Genomic DNA, 22785 nt, shown 5'->3' on the forward strand with positions numbered 1-22785 from the left:
TTTTATGGTTTAACGTTTTTTTAAGTTACAATCATTTTGTGAAAACTTTCGTTTATCGAATCAGTTAACTTAACGACAAACTAACGAAAAGAATCGACTTTAAAAAAACAAGGTTTTCATTCTATTTTGTTAGAAATTTGTTGTGGTTCAAATTGTCATCTACAATTTCCTTAAATCCGTGCGCGACTTTGCACGACGCCCTAATTTTTGCAAATTTCCATTTTTGATCACAAATGATCTGATATTGTTCTAACAATTGATTCCTGAAAGGTTATTTTTTAAAATCTAGCGTCATGGTTTCTACTGAATACAGTAACGCATTGTTCTCCTAATACAATTCGCGATCAGTTTAATTTTTTGAAGTTTTCCTAATTTGTTCAAGTCCAGCTGTGCAAATACGTTTTAATGTTCTTTTCAAACTGAAGAAACACGTGCATTGCATTGTTTAGTTTCAGACTATTCATTTTTGTTGGATCAATTTTTAACCTCTACTAATTCTGTCTTCAAATCTTATATAATGATAATATTATTACAATACAATAAAACACTTTTTGTTCAGTGTGAAATGGACGTTTATGTTATTCTTTTTTGACCGATTAACAACGAAAGTTTTATTTCTGATTTTTCGTTATGCTGTGTTACTGAGAGTTCATTTATTGAAAGCGAGTTACAGAAAAATTGTCTACCCGTACCTAACTTTCAGAGTAATTCAGTACTGAATCAGGAAATTTTTCAGAAACAATTCAATACTGATTCAGAGTCTGTTCATGTCACATTTGGCTCTGAAATTCTCTGTTGCAGACTCTGATTCATACTCTGAATCAGACTCTGAATCATACTCTGATTTTTTTCTGATTCAGACCCTGAATCAGACTCTGAATTATTCTGACTCAGACTCTGATTCAGACTCTGAATCAGACTCTGATTTTTCTGTGAACTAGGGTAAATTTATAACTATGTTTATGAGCCAAGCCAGGTTTTAATATTGCTTTTGCTCTCAGGTCCTTAAAAAATACAAATTCATACAATACCCGTAGAAATTGAAGAAATTTATATAATAGGTTGTCGGAAATTTTCCCATGTCAACTTAAAACTGACTTTTTGAGATTTTCCAGTATGCTCTGTATGGTTTAAACCCTCCTTCTTTTTCATTCCGGGCTGGGGACTGGCAGTGGCGGAGTTACTGAAATTAACTATAGGAAAACTGGTATAGCATGATAAAAAAACCAAGGTTGTAGAGTTTTCCAAAACAATAACAAGACAAAATTAAACATCAAAACAAGAGAAAAATAGGTAAAAACATCATATAGCTCAAAAATTGTCTGAAATGGCCATAGAACTAGAGAAAACTGAATTATTTTACAAGAACAATAAAACTTATTTTTAAAAATGATTATAGACAAATTGCAACTTCTTTAAATAATGACAACTTTTTTTTCAAATCACCGTATTCTGGCCAATTCTTTTGCAAATTCACAATTCAGATAGACCATACAACTGACTTTAAACCAAAAATGCAGGAGAACTGCAATATTTCAAAATACCAACAAAACTGTTCTTCAAAAATGATTATAGAGAAAATTGCAACTTCTTTAAATATAGAGAACTTTTTTTCAAAAAAATGTTTTCTGACCAAATTTTCGCAGACTCGCAGCTCAAAGCATCCGTACAGCTGCATTTAAATCGGTTCTAACTATCAAAAGTCTTCTGAGTTTTAATATGTTTCCACAAAATTTTTTTCAAAAAGCCTTTGAATAACGGTTAAATAACCGATGGGAAGTTTTTTTGGACTTTCCTGCAGTTTTGTCAAGAGTTTCTGATTTTCATTTTGATCCAGAGCCAATTCAGAAATGTATTATGAATTTTCTACTGATTCAGAACTAGTTCAGAAATGCATCCTGAATTTTCTTCTGATTCACTATTTACTAATATTGTGGAATTGATTAGTGTTGATATATTTGGTGTTTTTTTCTGGAAGTTTTAGGATCGCCAATTTTTCGGGACAGCAAAAAATTTGGTGTTTTTTCTGGAAGTTTTAGGTTCGCCAATTTTTCGGGACAGCGAAAAATTTGTTACCATTTTAGTTTCATCATTTCTATTATTTTCATATCAGGTCTTCGTATAAAAGAAGTAGTTTATAATTGTTTCACCATTTTCAAACTTTATTTTGGAAAGCTTTTTCTTTCTTGATGGTCTACCCGTTTTGTTGTTTTTTTTGTGTTTTTATGTGATTTGAGGAAGAGAGAGTTTTCTAATTTTTAAAAGAGAAATTTATTGGAATAGTTGGGAGAGGGATAATGGGATTTGAAATCCACTGTTACTTTATACTCTAAATATTTCCGTTTCGACTGGAAACTAGTTTTTGAATTTGTTTTGAATCTGAAAAAATTGATGTTGGAAACAAACAGTTTTCTTCAAAAGAAAAAACATCGCCAGAGGTGAATATTTAAGCGAAAAATAACTGTTTTAAAAGAGCAAAACTTTGGAAGAAAAAACAAAAAATGACTTTTATTTTTCTAATTACCTTAAAGGAAATGGAAATTTGTAAATCAAAAATGAGAAATCTGGTGAAAAAGAACTTTTATATTTTTCAATTTCTTGATAACTGACAACCATTTTTTTATATCAGTCATTTCCAGTACAAATTTTTCGTTCTCTAACCCAAATAATGAACACTCATTGTAGCGTTTTTGAAACTCTTTTTTCACCAGAGTATCTTTATGGTTTGCCATCAATTTGTCTGATTATCTTTTTTTGCTAACAGACGTTATGAATTTATCCATAAAAGTTTTTTTTTCCATCTTGGCGTTATGACGTTATCAAACTTTTTTATAATTTGATGTTTTTGACAGTTTTTTTTTATTTGGAGAGTTTTCAAAATCAAAAACATGCGTTTGAGCAATTTTTTAGCGTCTACATAATCAAGGTTGATTTGCGAACGCGAACGCCACAAAGTTTCATGACATTTTTTTCAAATTGCTTGTTTTTGATATTGCTTAGTTTAAATTATATTCTCTCCAACTTTCATTGCATCTCGTAGATTGTTGAAGTGGATGAGACTAATGCATCCGACAAAAAAAATTATGAATTAGCTGTAAGAGTAAAATCGGACATTCAAGATCATGATTAGTTTTTTTCATTAATTTTAACATGCTCCCTTTTGTCAAAAACTTAAGTTAAAAATTATTTCGATAGATAGCTTGATCACTGTTTCCTTATTTTAAGACAAAAGAATGATTTCTGTTTAATGACAAATGGACACATCAAATTTAAAACATAAAAAAAGATAAAAAGATAAACGTCTGTTTTAAGTTTTGCCGAAAAACTATTTTATGTTTTCCAACGGGCCGCATTGGTCAGTTTTTCCTGTATCGTCGTGAAGAAAGGAGTTTTTTTAGTAGCGTATAAAAATCATTGATAATTTTACTTTTATGAGTTTTGACCTTATAGATTACTCTTTTAAGAATAAAGTGGGTAGCGCACTGCTACGAACAAACATGTCCTTTGTCATAGGTGTCAACCTCTCTGTTGATCTACTGCATTCGACAATTGGCCTGAGTATTTTAACGAAATTTGTATTTGTACTAACAGAAGGTGTGTTTAGGAAAGTAAAAATTTATTCACAAGAGACATAGTAAATAGTTCAAAACGTACGGTATACAGTTTTTTAAAGTTAATAGACATTATCGTCATTTTTTTCTGCTTTTTTCTAGAATCTGAATAAAATTGACGTTGAGAACAAACAGTTTTCTTCAAAAGAAAAAACATCGCTGAAGGTGAATATTTCAGCGAATAATAACTTTTTTAAAAGAGCAAAACTTTGGAAGAAAAAACAAAAAATGACTTTTATTTTTCTAATTTTCTAATTACCTTAATGGAAATTTGTAAATCAAAAATGAGAAATCTGGTGAAAAGGAACTTTTATTTTTTTCAATTTCTTGTTAACTGACAACCATTTTTTTTATATCAGTCATTTCCAGTACAAATTTTTCGTACTCTAACCCAAATAATGAACACTCATTGTAGCGTTTTTGAAAATCTTTTTTCACCAGAGTATCTTTATGGTTTGCCGTCAATTTTTCTGATTGTATTTTTTTGCTAACAGACGTTATGAATTTATCCATAAAAGTTTTTTTTTCATCTTGGCGTTATGAAGTTATCAAACTTTTTTTATACATTGATGTTTTTCACAGTTTTTTTATTTGGAGAGTATTTAAAATCAAAAACATGCGTTTGAGCAATTTTTTAGCGTCTACATAATCAAGGTTGATTTGCGAACGCGAACGCCACAAAATTTTATGACATTTTTTCAAATTGCTTGTTTTTGATATTGCTTAGTTTAAATTATATTCTCTCCAACTTTCATTGCATCTCGTAGATTGTTGAAGTGGATGAGACTAATGCATCTGACAATAAAATGATTATGAATTAGCTGTAGGAGTAAAATCGGACATTCAAGATCATGATTAGTTTTTTTCATTAATTTTAACATGCACCCTTTTGTCAAAAACTTAAGTTGAAAATTATTTCGATAGATAGCATGATCATTGTTTCCTTATTTTAAGACAAAAGAATGAATTCTGTTTAATGACATATGGACACATCAAATTTAAAATATAAGATGATAAAAAGATAAACGTCTGTTTTAAGTTTTGCCGAAAAACCATATTATGTTTTCCAACGGGCCGCATTGGTCAGTTTTTCCTGTATCGTCGTGAAGAAAGGAGTTTTTGTAGTAGCGTATAAAAATCATTGATAATTTTACTTTTTTGATTTTTGACCTTATTGATTACTCTTTTAAGAATAAAGTGGGTAGCGCACCGCTTCGAACAAAAATGTCCTTTGTCATAGGTTTCAACCTCTCTGTTGATCTACTGCATTCGGCAATTGGCCTGAGTATATTAACGAAATTTGTAATTGTACTAACAGAAGGTGTGTTTAGGAAAGTAAAAATTTATTCACAAAAGACATAGTAAATAGTTCAAAACGTACGGTATGCAGTTTTTTAAAGTTAATAGACAGTATCGTCATTTTCTTTTCTGCTTTTTTCCTAGATTTATTTGCCCTTATGTCAGGTTGTAAGTAATGCATCAACTTGCTTCTCAGGGTGTTGGCAAACTCGCCGATTGATGCAAGCAGCAACTAAAAAATGTAATAAAAATAGTGATCAACGAAATATAATATTTGAATTTCTTGACGTTTTTCTAGACTTGTTAAATGCATTGTTCCGAGACGTTAATGCATTTTGAACAAAAGGAAGACTAATTTCTACAAACAATTTCTTCGAGGTGATATATTGAATTAGCTGGTTTTAAGCTTGCAAACCTAACTCTGATCGAAAATTTTCCTTTTTATCTTAGTGTTTAACATTCGATTCTCCTCCATTCTTAAAAATATCTATATTTTGGCATGCATTAAAACTCTTTTAGCCCTAATTTTCAAAAACCATGTTATCAAAGATTTTTCACACGACTTTTAAAGTTTACTACATCTCAGCTAGCTACGTCTATAAATGTTTCATAAATTAAAACGAGAAATCCCGTAAGAATGGGCTTATATAAATCTCAAAGTCTGATTGAACTTCAAGTATAATAACTTTTCTTAAGTTTGTTTTTTTAGTTTGTTTTTTTTTTAGTTCTCTCCCATATTGTGAACAAGGACTTCAGTTTTTCGAAAAAAAAATTTAGCAAAGTGTTTGTATAGTTTGCAATCAATTTCTCTAACTATCTTTTGTTTGCTACCACAGGTTGAGAGGCTATTTTTAAAAAATTCATTTTTGTGTCATCATGTCATAAGTGTTAGAAATTTTTTCTATGCATTCAGTAATATAGTCTAACCTGAAATGTAATTTTGATGATTATTGACACCCGGGTCGAGGCCAAATGGTTAAATTGTAAGAACTTGCAAGTTTCTGGCCGAAACTTACAAGTCGATGCATCGCCTTGCAAGTTTTTCTTCCAAAAACTTGTAAGTTCTTACAAGTTATCCAATCGACTTGCAAGTTCTTACAAGTTAACCATTCGACTTACAAGTTACTTACAAGTTAATCATTTGCACACACCCACACCCACCACACACACACGCGCGCACACACATATACACGCACACAATCACACGCACATACACACACATACACACACAAGCACACACACACACATACACACATACGCACTAAACCGTAAATAAAACGCTGCAAGACATGAATGGAAACGGATGTTTGGAAAAAAAAGAATCAATCTGGAAAAGTGTGAATTAAATTACAAAAAGGGTATGAAAATTAAGGGCCACTAAATTATTTTGAGGAAATACTGACATATGAATTTGAAAATTTAATCAAAGTCAATATTTTGGGAACATTTTTATAAAAAAGTGATCATGAAGAAGCTAATTGAGATCTACAGTTTTTTAACGGAATTGCAAAAGGAGCTCTCTTGAATTGATAAAATTCAAAAAGTAACCATTTTTTCTACTTAGGTCGAATTGTATTATGTTTTCCAAACAGAGCAACTAACTCCCGTGGGCTTTCTACGCAAAATGACTGAATGTTAAATTGAATTAACCAATAAGACTTGTGCTCAACCGGAACCGACTTGCAAGAAACTTACAAATTAGCCATTCGCCTTACAGGTTCTTACAAATTAATCATTCGACTTACAAGTTCTTACAAGTTAACCATCTTTTGCAAGAAACTTGCAAAATCTTACAAGTTAACCATCTTTTGCAAGAAACTTGTAAGTTCTTACAAGTTAACCATTCGGTCTCGACCCGGGCAGTGGAATGTATTATTGACAGTATTTTTAATTAAAGAGTCTTCGAGATCAGAAACATACGCTTGAATTTTTTTTCTGCATAAATAAGGTTGCTTTGCAAACCCAAACGCGACAAACTTTAAAACTCTATTTCAAAATTGATTGATTATCTTTTTTGGTGTTCTAAAAACCTTTTCACAACTATCTGCAATGAATCGCGCAGATTCTTGATGTCAACAAAAATAATTCATCTGACGATGAAAAGGTTAAAATATTTAAATTGTTAAAGATCAGTCATTCAAAAGGGTAATTACATTAAGTGCATGAGTTCCAGTTTGCCCTTTCTTGTGGAAAACTTAGAGCATATTTCCTATTGACAGGTCAAATTTTCGTTTTTGTGCTCGATTTGCAGTCAAAAGAAAGTCACAACTGCTCAATGTCATTGGAGACATCAAACTTTAAACTTATAAAGATCAAAATCTGCTATAAAATGGTTTAAGCGGCCACTTTAATCCATTGTTCTTGTTTTCAAAACTAGTTTTTATATCAGCGCGGAAAATTCTTCGGAATATTTTTGTTTGTACTTATCGGCCTTGTTAATTACACTTTTATGCATAAAGAGGGTAGCGTACTGCTACCAGCAAAATTGTACTCTGTCATCAGTTTTGTGCATAACCTTTCTCTGTTGTTCTTCTCGATTTAACAATTTACCAGAGTATTTTAACAAAATTTGTGTATGTACTGACAGAATGTTCGTTTTGGAAAGAAAAAAGTTAATTACAAAAAACATAACAAGTGGTTCAAAATCTAAGGTGTGCATTTTTAAAGTTAACAAATGGTGTTGTCATTTTTTCTACTCATTTTCTAAGTTTTACTTGTCCTTACGTCAAAGTTAAGTACTTTTTCTCTCTACTTCTCATTTTTTTAATGACCAACTATTTGATCGAGACAAACAGTTATTAAAAAATGAAATGACTTTACAAAAATGATGAAATTTTTAATACTACCTTGCTTGTGTTTTTCAATAACATGAGCAGTTAATTTTGAGCAGCACATAAAAATTACTTTTAATACATATAAATTGCTTGAACGGTGTTAGAATTTCGATCAAACTATAGTCTTAAACTTAGTGAGAATTAGAAAGAAAGTTTGACTTACCAGATTAGAAAGACAAGCAATTTGATTTTGATCAAAGAAATTATATAAATGGATCGTCAAGAAAAGGTGCTGAGAATCAATATTCGGTTCAAATTGGTGAATCTAGATAACTATTATTAGAGTTAGATTAATTGATGTAAAATCTTCCCAGCATGTATTAAATGATGATGATATCTCCGGAAGTGTTAATGAATTCACAGAAAAGTGCAAATGCATTCCATTTATGGTTCCCTTTGCGACTGATTTGCAGAAGCAAACCATATTGGGTAACCTTTGCGACCCCCACTATAAATCACGGTGCTAAGATTAGTTTTGTATCTTGACTTTTTCACACTGATAATGGGTATATATACAGCTGATTTTTGAGTCCTTTTTCATCCCCAAATTCAAATCACCATCTTGATCTAATAATCAGATCTCTCCTGTAAATCTCTAAATTCTACTGTAAAACATCATTTTGTTATTCTCTCATTTTTGAGAAATTAATTCTTTTACTTAGTTAAAAACGCTTTTTTCCGCTTGCGAAAGTCCATAACCCAACAGGTTATGGGCCCAGCAATTTTTTAAGTCATAAAATTAATTTCCAAAACAAAACTAATTTGTTGTTGACAGTCATAATCCTTTTCTGCTTAGTACCTTTTCTTTTCACAACTGTTTTGCCTGCTCGAACTTCAATGGATCAACAGACAGTGAAGCTGCTGACCTACACAGGAAAGGCACAGGACTTTCCAATCTGGAGCACAAGATTTGTGGCGATGATGCAGACGAAGGGACTCTACAAATCACTACTGGGGACAGAGGAGCAACCCAATGAGCCTGCGCCACTGGCCAATGGGGCAACCATTGATGAAAAGAAGAACCACAAGGTGCTGAAGGATGCATATGAGAAGGAAGTTGCAGACATCAAGGAGAAACGGAACAATGTGTGGTGCCATCTGGCACTGACTCTAGATGCAACAACCCTCATGCTGATGAGACATGACTGTGTGGGAGATGACGGCATTGGAGATGGAGCAAAGGCTTGGAAGCTTTTGCAAGAGAGATTTCAGAGTGTGGAGACGCCGACAGTGGTGACTTTAGTGGCACAGGTTGCTCGACTGCAGCTCGAGGATTCTGAGGATTTGGACAGCTTCTTCATCAGAGGACAGGAGTTGCTCACAAGGCTACAAGAAGCAGGGGAAGCAGTCTCAGAGACCCTCTTCAACGCCTTGGTCCTCAATGGTCTGCCAATGAGGTATGAAAGTTTTGTAATACAGGAAAGCTTCAACCCGGCAACGAACTTCACAGAGTTGAGGAAAAGGCTGCAGAATTTTCATGAGAGCACGGTGCAGAGACACAAGGGACAAAGTGGTTCAGTGGCACTGGCAGTGAAGCGTGACTTCAAGAAGGGACCCAAGAAAGGAAACTGCTTTGTGTGTGGGATCCCTGGACATTTTGCCAAGGACTGCAGGAGGAAGGAGACAGCACAATGCAGCAAGTGTGGTGAGAAGGGTCACCTAGACAGGGCATGCAAGAGACAAAGAGATGGAGGCAAACATGAGTCAGTGGCAATGGGTCCAACTTTGGCTACACCAGACGAGGAATGCTGGGCAGCTCTTACCCAGTGGAAGACAGCAGGCATGCTAGTGGACAGTGGTTGTACAGATCACATAGTGACGAACATCGATGCGTTTCTGGACTTTGTGCCCATTCAATCAGTGGTCAGAAATCCCAACGGAGAGGCTTCCAGAGTGGTGGGCAGAGGCTGTGTGAGGATCAGCATACCCTCAAACAAAGGGGAATTCCAATGCGACTTCAAAAATGTTCTGTGTGTGCCGGACTATTCTTCAAACCTCCTATCAGTCTCAAGATGCACGGAGTGGGGACATAGCTTCACTTTCGAGAGAGGAAACAGCTGCATGAAACTCCAGAAGGGAACTCGGGTAAAACTAACACAAGAAAATAATTTGTTTTACTTACCCTGCAGCGTTCTAGAATTCAAGATGAGTTCCAACAGCGTGAAACTTGACAGTGCAAGGAAGTGGCACAGACGATTGGGTCATTTGAATCAAGCGGATGTGGTCAGGAATGCACCAGAGACAGTGGGGGAACTCGATGATGTATGCAATGTGTGTGCACTGGCCAAGATCACAAAGACTCCAGTACCAAGAGTGGCAGAGACCCAAGCAGAAGAGAAGCTGGAGAGGGTGTTCACAGACGTGATGGGACCTTTCATAGTAGAGTCACTGTCAGGGTTCCGGTTCTGCATAGTGTTTGCAGACCAATACACGAAGTTTGTGTTTGTGGACTTGCTTAAGGCAAAGAGTGAAGCACTGGCCAGCCTGAAGAAATTTGTTCTCAGTGTGGGGACGCCCAAGAAGCTGAGGCAAGACAATGCGAAGGAGTTTCTCTCAGAGCAGTTCGAGACGTACTGCTTAGATGCAGGCATTCTACAGGAGAAGACCATACCAGAGACGCCACAACAGAATTGGTTAGCTGAGAGGTTCAACAGGACACTGCTGGAGATGGCAAGATGTTTGCTCATTGACTCAGGACTTCCAAAGATGATGTGGGGAGCAGCAATTCTTCACGCAGCAAGGATCAGAAACTTGGTTGTGAGACGAGGAGAAGAAAAATGCCCAGCAGAGCTGATGAGAGGTATAAAACCTAAGCTTCCAATTAGCAAATTATCTATTTTTGGTTGCACAGTCTTCATGAGGAAGAGGGACAGAGAAGTCAGCAAACTTGAACCCAAGGCACTGGAAGGAAAGTTTGTGGGTTACACTGAAGGAGAAAACGGATACCTGGTGTACATACCCAACACACGCAAGGTGATGGCAGTTCGAGATGTGATCATCAAGGAGTCTGAAGTGGGCTCAATCCCTGACAACAAAGAAACGGCGGACCTACTAGATGATGGGTCGGAACTGGGAATCTGCCACCCAGATGATGGTCATCAAGACGATGACAACAGAGAACGACAGGACACATCTACTGCAATAAAGGAGGAGTGGCATGACGCAGGGAGCGTGAATACTCAAGAAACAACACTGAGACAAGAGGCCTCGGATGTTGGAGAAACAGCACTAGATGAAGAATCTACTGCAACAAGAGGGAGTCACAGAGACTCAGATTCACTGGAAGACAGTGACACAGAAGACTTCTCACAGTTAGAGACAGTTGGCTTCAATGAAGATGCACTGGAACACGCGGACAGAGCGGAGCCCAGACGAGGGACACGAGCAAGGAATGTTCCGCAATTTTTTGGAGAAGTCAGGACCCATCTTGCTGTGACTGAGGGCGACTATGTGGAACCCAAAACAGTCTACGAAGCCAAGCAAGGTGACGATTGGGACCAGTGGCACCGGGCAATGAAGGACGAGGTCAAGGCACTCCAAGACAACGAGACTTGGAACCTAGTGAGACCACCCACAGACAGGGACGTCATACCGGGCAAATGGGTTTACAAAGTGAAATTGGGACCCAGTGGTCAAGTGGACAAATACAAAGCGCGCTATGTGGCGAAAGGCTTCAAACAAGTGGAAGGACTGGACTACTTTGAGACTTTTGCGCCTACCTGTAAGCCAGAGACATTCAGGATTCTACTTCAGCTATCAGCGAAGCAAGGCCATGTGATGCACCAATTTGATGTCAAGACTGCTTTCCAGCACTCACCAATCGAGGAAGAAGTGTATCTGGAACAGCCACAGGAGTTTGTAAAACGCGGATCAGATGGGGAGAAGTTAGTATGTCGACTAAATAAATCAATTTATGGTTTGAAACAGGCTGCTAACAACTGGTACAAAGAGCTGGCAAACTTTCTACTGAGACAGGGGTTCACCAGAAGCAGGAACGATCACTGCTTGTTCGCAAGATCAGAAGCAGAGGATCACACCCTCATCTTGGTCTGGGTTGACGACATCATAGTAGCATCAAGAAGTATGACAGTGGTCTCTGATGTCAAGAAGGCACTAGAAGCAACCTTTCACATGGAAGACAGAGGGAAACTACACTGGTTTCTGGGTCTCAGAATCAGACGAGAAGAGGGCAAAGTCACAGTCGACTAAGAACGCTACATAGAAACAATGCTTGAGCGGTTTCAAATGGATCAATGCAAACCCTCAAGAACTCCAGCTGATTTGAATTTGAAACTTCAGACAGCACAGAACGGAGACGAAGAAGTGGACCAGAGGATCTACAGAAGCTTGGTTGGATCACTTCTGTATCTGGCCAAACAGACGAGGCCAGACATCATGTTCACAGTCAACATTCTGTCCAGACACATGAATGCACCTACCAATCAACACTGGATGTGCGGAAAACGACTTCTGCGATATCTTCAAGGTTCAAAAGGTTTAAAACTTACTTACACAAAAGAGGCTAGTTATGATTTAGTGGGGGAAAGTGATGCAGACTGGTCTGGAGACGTGAACGACAGAAAATCAACAACGGGCTATTACTTCAAGCTCAACGGACGTGGCGCAGCACTCAGCTGGGGTGTCAAGAAGCAGGCCACAGTTGCTCTTTCTTCATCAGAAGCAGAATATCAGGGCATGGCAGCAGCAGTTCAGGAAGCACTCTACCTGAAACAACTTCTAGAGGATTTTGGCATCCAACAGAAACGTCCAATAGCAATTGGAGAAGACAACCAAAGTTGTATTAGACTCTGCCAAAACCCAGTCATGCACAAAAGGAGCAAGCACATCGAAACAAAGTTTCACTTCATCCGGGACAAAACGGAGGATGGGACTATTTCAATTCATTACGTTCCTACAGACAAAATGGCAGCGGACATCTTCACAAAGTCCTTACCCGTTTCGAAAGTGGAAACATTCAGAGCAGTTTTGATGGGAACAGACTCTACGCAATCAGCTCAAGTCTGAGTGGGGGTGTTAGAATTTCGATCAAACTATAGTCTTAAACTTAGTGAGAATTAGAAAGAAAGTTTGACTTACCAGATTAGAAAGACAAGCAATTTGATTTTGATCAAAGAAATTATATAAATGAATCGTCAAGAAATGGTGCTGAGAATCAATATTCGGTTCAAATTGGTGAATCTAGATAACTATTATTAGAGTTAGATTAATTGATGTAAAATCTTCCCAGCATGTATTAAATGATGATGATATCTCCGGAAGTGTGAATGAATTCTCAGAAAAGTGCAAATGCATTCCATTTATGGTTCCCTTTGCGACTGATTTGCAGAAGCAAACCATATTGGGTAACCTTTGCGACCCCCACTATAAATCACGGTGCTAAGATTAGTTTTGTATCTTGACTTTTTCACACTGATAATGGGTATATATACAGCTGATTTTTGAGTCCTTTTTCATCCCCAAATTCAAATCACCATCTTGATCTAATAATCAGATCTCTCCTGTAAATCTCTAAATTCTACTGTAAAATATCATTTTGTTATTCTCTCATTTTTGAGAAATTAATTCTTTTACTTAGTTAAAAACTCTTTTTTCCGCTTGCGAAAGTCCATAACCCAACAAACGGATTTAATTAAATATTATTTTCTAAGGCTGGAGGCCTAACTCTAATCGATTTTTCTTTGTTGTTTTATTTTTAACATTCGTTTTTTCTCCCTTTCCTAAAATCAAATCTCTAAATTGAGATACATTACAGGCCTTTAAGTATTTATTTTTAACTTATTTTATGTGTTTAAATTTTAAAAAGTTTATCGAACATTCGAAGTTTGATGAAAAATTTATTTAAGAGCGGTCTTTTATGTACCTTGCTCAGAACCAAACATTTCAAAAAAAATTATTTTGCAAGGTAAAAATTCTTCTTTCTTGAGAATTAGTTTAACTTGGCATGCTCTGCAGTATCTCTTTGATTGACCGTATCTACTCGTATTAATGATTTTTTAATTTTTTTTTGAAATTTCATTTAAAACTGTTCAGCGCAAGAATTTGGCATTCCGATTTATTAAAGTGTATAGTAGCTCGTTCTAAAATCTCAGTGAAATCAAATAAATAAAAATCATGCTTGAAAAAATGCCTTCTTTTTTCAAATCTAGTCAATTTAATAAAAGAATCATTTTTGAGAAGCTTGAAATGTACTTTGCTAATTGATAATTTTATCAGCGTGCAATTATTTTTTGACCTCTCTTAAACTTCTCTCAAAACTATTCTTTAAATTAAATTTTTTTGGCTAAAAATTTTGTTAAAGAAATTAATTTTGTATTCCGATTACCACCAATTTTTAATCCTTGCTTTTCAGTATGATTAACCTAACTCCTACTATTAATCTGATTAACCTTCTTTTTTGTAAAATTTTTCTTTCTTTCTGACACGAAATGTGCTATTGTGGTATATATTTTCACCTGTGTTTCTGCGGCTGAAAATTGCGCTACATGTGTGGCTACATATAATATAGATCGATATATCCATCGCTTCCAACTAGGAATAAGGTTCAAAGAAATCACGCTCAAAATATCTTCAAAGGCTTTATTTTTCTCTGTTAAAACACGTATTGACATACATTAAAACTCTTTGAGCCCCATTTTTCAAAAACCATGTCATCAAAGATTTTTCACACGACTTTTTGAAATTTGCTACATCTCAGCTAGGTACCTCTATAAATGTTTCGTAAATTAAAACGAGAAACCCCCTAAGAAATGGGCTTCAATAAATCGCAAAGTCTGATTGAACTTCAAGTATAATAACTTTTCTTAAGTTTGTTTTTTTTAGTTTGTTTTTTTAGTTCTCTCCCATATTGTGAACAAGGAAATCAGTTTTTCGGAAAAATTTTTTAACAGATTGTTTGTATAGTTTGCAATCAATTTCTCTGACTTTCTTTTGTTTGCTACCACAGGTTGAGAGGCTATTTTGAAAAAATTCTTTTTTGTGTCATCATGTCATAAGTTTTAGAAATTATTCTATGCATTCAGTAATATGGTCTAACCTGAAAAGTAATTTTGGTGTTTATTGCGGACATTATTTTTAATTAAAGAGTCTTCAAGATCAGAAACATACGCTTGAAATTTTTTTCTGCATAAATAAGGTTGCTTTGCAAACCCAAACGCCACAAACTTTAAAACTCTGTTTCAAAATTGATTGATTATTTTTTTGGTGTTTTAAAAACCTTTTTACAACTATCTGCAATGAATCGCGCAGACTCTTGAAGTCAACAGAACTAATTCATCTGACGATGAAAAGGTTAAAATATTTAAATTGATAAAGATCAGTCATTCAAAAGGGTAATTACATTAAGTGCATGAGTTCCAGTTTGCCCTTTCTTGTGGAAAGCTTAGAGAACATTTCATATTGACAGGTCAAATTTTCGTTTTTGTGCTCGATTTGCAGTCAAAAGAAAGTCACAGCTGCTCAATGTCATTGGAGACATCAAACTTTAAAAAGATCAAAATCTGCTATAAAGTGTTTTTAGCGTCCACTTTAATCCATTGTTCTTGTTTCCAAAACTAGTTTTTATATCAGCGCAGAAAATTCTTTGGAATATTTTTGTTTGTTTTTTTTCGGCCTTGTTAATTACCCTTTTATGCATAAAGTGGGTCGTGTACTGCTACCAGCAAAATTGTACTCTGTCATCAGTTTTGTGCATAACCTTTCTCTGTTGTTCTTCTCGATTTAACAATTTACCAGAGTATTTTAACAAAATTTGTGTATGTACTGACAGAATGTTCGTTTTGGAAAGAAAAAATTTAATTACAAAAAACTTAACTAGTGGTTCAAAATCTAAGGAGTGCAATTTTAAAGTTAACAAATGATTTTGTCATTTTTTTCTACTCATTTTCTAAAGTTTACTTGCCCTTACGTCAAAGTTAAGTACTTTTTCTCTCTACTTCTCATTTTTTAATGACCAACTATTTGATCGAGACAAACAGTTATTAAAAAATGAAATGACTTTACAAAAATGATGAAAATTTTAATACTACCTTGCTTGTGTTTTTCAATAACATGAGCAGCTAATTTTGTTTTACAGCACATAAAAATTACTTTTAATACATATAAATTGCTTGAACGGATTTAATTAATTATTATTTTTTAAGGCTGGAGGCCTAACTCTAATCAATTTTTCTTTGTTGTTTTAATTTTAACATTCGATTTTTCTCCTTTTCCTAAAATCAAATCTCTAAATTGAGATACATTACAGGCCTTTAAGTATTTATTTTTAACTTATTTTATGTGTTTAAATTAAAAAAAGTTTATCGAACATTCGAAGTTTGATGAAAAATTTATTTCAGAGCGGTGTGTTATGTACCTTGCTCAGAACCAAACATTTCAAAAAAAATTATTTTGCAAGGTAAAAATTCTTCTTTCTTGAGAATTAGTTTAACTTGGCATGCTCTGCAGTATCTCTTTGATTGACCGTGTCTACTCGTATTAATGGTTTTTTTTAATTTTTTTTTGAAATTTCACTTAAAACTGTTCAGCGCAAGAAATTGGCATTCCGATTTATTAAAGTGTATAGTAGCTCGTTCTAAAATCTCAGTGAAATCAAATAAATAAAAATCATGCTTGAAAAAATGCCTTCTTTTTCAAATCTAGTCAATTTATTAAAAGAATTATTTTTGAGAAGCTTGAATTGTACTTTGCTAATTGATAATTTTATCAGCGTGCATTTAATTTTTGACCTCGTTTAAACTTCTCTCAAAACTATTCTTTAAATTAAATTTTTTTGGCTAAAAATTTTGTTAAAGAAATTAATTTTGTATTCCGATCACCACCAATTTTTAATCCTTGCTTTTCAGTATGATTAACCTAACTCCTACTATTAATCTGATTAACCTTCTTTTTTGTAAAATTTTTCTTTCTTTCTGACACGAAATGTGCTATTGTAGTATATATTTTCACCTGTGTTTCTGCGGCTGAAAATTGCATTACATGTCTGGCTACATATAATATATAATATAGATCGATATATGCATCGCTTCCAAGTAGGAATAAGGTTCAAAGAAATCACGCTTAAAATATCTTCAAAGGCTTTATTTTTCTCTGTTAAAACACGTATTAAGTGTCCCTTGCGTACGCTAAATTGGCTACTGCTACTACTAGTGTTTTTTGGTTAAAGATTTTTTTCCTCGATTCACATTTTACTCAATTTTACAAGTCAAAGCTTTTTGTCTTTACTGGACTAAATGTGTACACACGTTTTAATGTACAAACAAAATTACATTGTAATGGTAAACGTTCGCTTTTTAAACGCTTTCCGTGATTTTTGTTTGTTTTCCGCGTCCGTCGTTTCATTTTCTCCCCCTTTTGAAGTTTTTATTGGAATACGGCTTGAAGAAATTGGGAGCACTTTATATGTTGGTATAGTGTACAATGCTATACAAGAGGTTTATCAGCCAGTGATTCCAAAAATGGCTAAAAAGTCTGACGGGTAGTGATTGATGTATAAAAGCTGCCGTTTTGTTCTGTCTGGCTTTTGTTGCAAAAATTGACTTTATTGCCCCGCAGGGAGGTTGAAATTGTGGAAACGCCTCCCTGAGCAAATTTGATATTCCTTCTTTGATTTCAAGTGTGTTGTTTTACATTTTTCGCCTTTCTGTTTTTATTGTTACCTTTTCAAAGGAGAAAAAGTGTTACATTGCTAGTTATGATTCTGGTAATATTATTGCGTTGTTATCTACACAAGCTATGGCTTATGGTTATATGTCCATTTTTTGAAAAAAAAATTCTGATACATGTTTTTTTTTGTTATAACTGTTCAGACGTTCTAACCATCACGTTCAGACAAACTTCCCCGTCGACCAATAAAAGTGTCGGCCGATAGAAAAATTTTGAGTATATTTCACATTTTTGGTTGAATAAACAGCTAGTCCACATTTTATCTCAAAAAATTTGGAATGTGGATTCCACTTGCTCCCTCTTACATCCATAAGTTGGTTCCGTATAATTGTTTTTGTTCATTATAAACAGATGCATAATTTAAGCACTTTCAACTTTATCATAAAGATACTGGTTGAAAAGTGGCGGCGGCCACTTTATACGCAAGTAGGAACACTTTGGCGCAGAGAATTTGTGAAATCCTGCCATTACTTTGTATGTTTTTCCCACTTTTTAATGAAAGCCCAGCTGCGAAATTTGAAGAACGTTTCTATTAAAATCATGTGTTCATAAAAAAATTAGGAAGCAGATTTATTTAGACATGGAGCGACTATTCTTTTCGCTTTTTTGGATTAAGAGCGTTAAAAAATTGTTCAATAAAAAGTAATTTTTTAATATGGTTGATGAAAAAACTGCAAAAGTAATTTTTTCGAAGACCGTTATAACCAGTGTCTCGTACTTACCGGTAAAAATTAAGAGAAAAACTAATTGTGATTTAAGAGCTTAAAATTAATTAATGGGCTTTGAAACAATTGCAGACACAAATTTGCTGGATACATTTTTGACTGGACAGCTGAAATTTTGCATAACTTCGGCAAAAGGTTTCTAAAAAAAGAAAAATTTTGATTCAGATGAAACCATCCTACCTACTAAATAGACGGTCCACTTTTTGATTGATGATAAGCAATTTGAATCAGGCACTCGCCGAATGGATTATTGTCCTTTTTTCCACCCCGATTATTTCACCCCTCTCATTTAAATCCTCTATCATTTCACCGCGAATTAAATCTTTTACATAATGAGGCCTAAATAAAATAGTAAATAATTATTTGGTCATGCCTCACAGGCCATGGCTACCCTAGTCTATACCTGTATGAAAAGACCTATTAATTTGAGGTGGGAGTAAATATTGAATTAAATTACTGTTTTAGTTCCAGTCAAAGTCAGTGACTGTTGTTTTATTTCGCGCTTATTTCGATTACATCACTTAGAAACCAGACAAATTCTTTTCATACCAAAATCTATCCAGAACGGTCTTCTCATGCCTTATATCGGACGCGGATGGTCTTTTAATTAATCCAGGTCTAGACTAGGGTATGCCTCAGTTCAAGTGCTACCAAACCCTATAAATCTGTTTGTTACATCAGATGTTAACTGTAGAGTAGACAGTTGCGATAAACTCTAAAAAATTGGTAGTGTCTTGATCTTCTTTTCCAGAAGGAGTGAAAAGTTAGTTGAAAAAATTTCCTGATCACATGCATGAGCACAATAGAGTTAAACAGGTTAAATTCTGATGAATTTATGAATTTACTTTATCATTTATGAATTTCCTTTTTTTATCTTCTTTTCCAGAAGGAGTGAAAAGTTAGTTGAAAAATATTCTTGATCACATGCATGAGCACAATAAAGTTAACCAAGTTAAATATTGATGAATTTTTGAAATTACATTTTTGGTTATTTTATGCGGTCATACCCTCAATCTTGTTCAAAGGTCATTTTTATTAAGTAGGAAAACTGTCAATATTGTTCAAAAGTATTGTTATTTTTATTAAATTTGATGCAAGCACGAAAAAGTGCTCGGAGAAATTTTGAGTACCGAGTGATGACTCTCCTCTGTCCTTCTTCTGACACCCGGTGTGCAATGGTTCTTACAGACCGCATTTATACGCAAGTCGTGGTTTATTATTGTTTCTTCTTCACACAGTTGCACACGGACACAAAATGCTTGATACTGTGGCTGGCTTGCGCGCCAGATCACACTATGATATTATGAACAATATTTTGTGAAACAGCATCAATTATTTTTGCTAATGAGAAAAATTGAAATGTGTACTAAGGTAGACCCTAGTTGCCCTCCTTTTACAACCTTAGGGGTAGAGAGGTAGGGCAACTTATTATTGCGCGCGAAGTAGTCCTCCCTAGTTCTCTCAGTCTAACCGACTCTGTAAAACTTCAACTATAACACTGGTAATAACATAGTGTCAATAATCGGAGTCAATGGTATACACATAGTGCAACTATCTACTAGACCGACTAAAGTCAAGCGTTCAAGCGCTATATAAAAAAGAACAGAGTCTTTTCAGTCTCTTATTGGTTGAAGGTGTAAATTCGGTATTTCATCTGCTACACTACATAATAAAAGATGACTCAGCAATTTTTTGTGAGACACAGTAATAAAGTTAACCAGAGAGACAAGGATGAACATTTGGCAAGAAAGAGAATTTGACGTACATGAACGTTGAGCTCTCAAGTGGAAGAATGCCTCTTAAAAACTGTTCTACATTGATGATTGGTTGGCTGTGCTTAGTGTAAAAGTTATGCTTTTGGTTTCGGTCATTTTTGGTCTTGTTTTTTAATGCTGTTTCCAGTCGGCGGCCGATTTTCATTTCATTCATCTTTAGTCTAATGTTGCTTTTCTCAGCCATGATTCACAACGAAATGAGTGAGCTTAATACCTTAGTATCTCATACATGTAATGAATTTTCGCTGATAATTTTCTAATATTTTCAATTAAAATTGATAGATCCCTCAGCGCCATACACATCGCCAGAGAAAATAGAAGAATATTGATCTTTCTCAAAACGAACTTTTCAAAAATTTTGATCAAAACTAGATTGATTATTTTCCAGCACTTTTTAAATGGGAATTTTTGCCGAAGCAAAAAAATTATCTTGGAACAAATTCAGGATTAGTGATCCTTGGTAATGATTTTGCCACTTAAGAACATGAAAATCTTTTCATTGCGTTTCAAAAACGTCGTAATTGAGCTGAAAAATGTCAAACTTAGATGTTCAGTTTTGACTGTGTGGATAAATATAAAAATCAGCTAAAAGCTCATTGTGTAAATTTCCTCTAGACAATGAAATTTATAAAGCACGTGTTTATTCCTGTCACAGAACTAATTTTCTTTTTCTACCATTATTCTATTGAAGCTGCTGAAAATGCAACCAAAAACCGTTAAAACTTTGTATAGCGAAAAACTGTTCAAGCGGACATTTTTGTGTTGTGCATCTAAATTTGAACAAATTTGTAAAAAAAATCAAACAATTAATATCACTTCTTGTGGTAGAAAATTTCCAATTTCAGCTATATTCTTTAATTATAATTTTAGTTTTAGTGTGCTGAGAGAAAAGCAGAATGCAAAAACAAAAATCTTTTCAAGAAAAACTTAGCCCTCGTTTTTGCTTCCATTAAAAAATTCATGGATTGTTTACAAATTTAGGTTTTTTATAGCAGTCTTTCCGTTGAAATTTAACGTATGCTTTTTAAAGTGGTCTTAAATGCTCATCTTAAACCGCTCAATAGGTGGCATGAAGAGTTTATGCATATTTGATTTCTCAATTTCCTTTTGTGAATTATAGACAAAAAGCTCAGAATTTTACATCTCGGCAAAAACGGGATTTGAAAAGATAGCCCTATTGTTACAATCCCAATTTATTGTCTGTTGATTTTAAGCGACTCCGACGTGATAAAATATGGATACTACTTTCACTGCTGGTTTTCGAAAGAAGTATTATCCATATTTTATAGGGAGCACTGCAACTTAGCTGAGAAAGCATAGATGGTGGTATAGACTGTTTATGTCTGTTTGTTTGTTTGTTTTATCATTGAATTATTTATTTCTCTCCTCATGCTAAATGCTCGCGCTTGAATTCAAATTCTCCCGCTTTTTCAGTGTTTTTCTGATACCCCCCCCCCCCCCCCGTTCACGTGGGTGTTTTTTTCACAAATTGTGACCCAAAATTGTTGCGTTTTTATTTTCCTTTGCTTATTGAAGCCAAATATAAAAAGTAAACCCAGCCTGAAAAGTTATGCTGGCTTACCAACTTCATCCAGAACAGGAATGCTGTGAAAATTAACCAAATTTACCCGTTTGTGCGAAAATAGAAATTTTAAAGCAAATATGCTCTAATCAAATTAAAACTTAAGCTTGACTATTCGCGGTGGTATCTTCTGTCTTTGTTACAAATCGCATTTTGGGTAAAATTGAAATAGTGGATAACTTTACCCGCTTTTCCTCAAAATCGAACTTGTTTTTTCCTGCTGAATTAATTAACTTTGCTGGCAAGAAATTACTATTGAAATTTGGTCTGCTTGAATCTTGCGGTGGACTTTTTTCAACAGGATTAAATTATGATAATTTAAACCCCCCCCCCCCTTACCTGTGTTATTATAACCGCTTAGCGAAAATATACAATGTTACCATGGGTTCGCACGGATGCATGTTATTCCAAATTCAAAACCGCCGCCAACACCCCCCCCCCCCCCCAGTTTTTTTTTAAAATCAGTCAGGACAAATTATCTTTCCCTTCAAATCAGCCGATCCATTGTTAACAGCTTTGATTGAAACCTATAAAATGGGAGGCAGCAGCTAGGGCGAATTTTGGGCAATTTTGGGCAATTTTGGGCAATTTTGGGCAATCATGTTTCTAATCTTTGGGAAATAAACTGACGAAATAATCAGGCGGGCGCAGTAATAAAGCCCCGAGGTAAATTGCCTCGTTTGTGATATAATAAAAGAAAAACAAATTAGCTTTGAAAAGACGGGTAAAATGGGGTGAAACTAAGAGCTCTAAATTGTTTTCACATTTTTTTTGGTTTTTGAAAACTTATTGAATTACGTAAGTTTTTTTTGTATAACATAGCATTTATACGTTTTCACTTCAACCTTATAAAGATAAAAATTTTGAACCTGATGCCCCCACCCCTTTCTATTATTGAAAAAGTGACCCGAAATTATGTCTGCTTTTGAATATTTATAAATATTTGCACAGCCGTTGCTTTATACACACGAATAACCGGTTACATTATAAGCAATCGGTTTTCTGAACAGATTGTTTAGTATGTTCGAAAAACTAACCCACGTTCCACGCACCCCCCCCCCCCCCCATTTTTCTATGGTGTAATTCCCGGAACTATAATAGGTAATACCTTCTTGTTTCTTGTTAGAGAAAATCCGCTTTACATTTCTACCCTAGCCGGATAACAACAATAATTACCTTGAATTATGTTTATTATGCACAACTTTTCAAGTTTGCTTTGATCTAAAATTTCAATTCAGGCAGAAATCGAAATACCTGTTTATCTTTTATTCAGTTATT

General features: G+C 34.7%; 1 protein-coding gene across 1 annotated transcript in view; it reads left to right on the forward strand.

The window, feature by feature from the left end:
* LOC142352128 (anoctamin-7-like) overlaps positions 1-22785 on the forward strand; it is a 108199-nt gene that overhangs the window by 31716 nt on the left and 53698 nt on the right. The gene's annotated exons all lie outside the window — the stretch shown is intronic.

This window comes from Convolutriloba macropyga, chromosome 1 (assembly GCF_964194025.1).
Source record: "Convolutriloba macropyga chromosome 1, txConMacr16.3, whole genome shotgun sequence".
NCBI classification, from domain to species: domain Eukaryota; kingdom Metazoa; phylum Xenacoelomorpha; order Acoela; family Convolutidae; genus Convolutriloba; species Convolutriloba macropyga.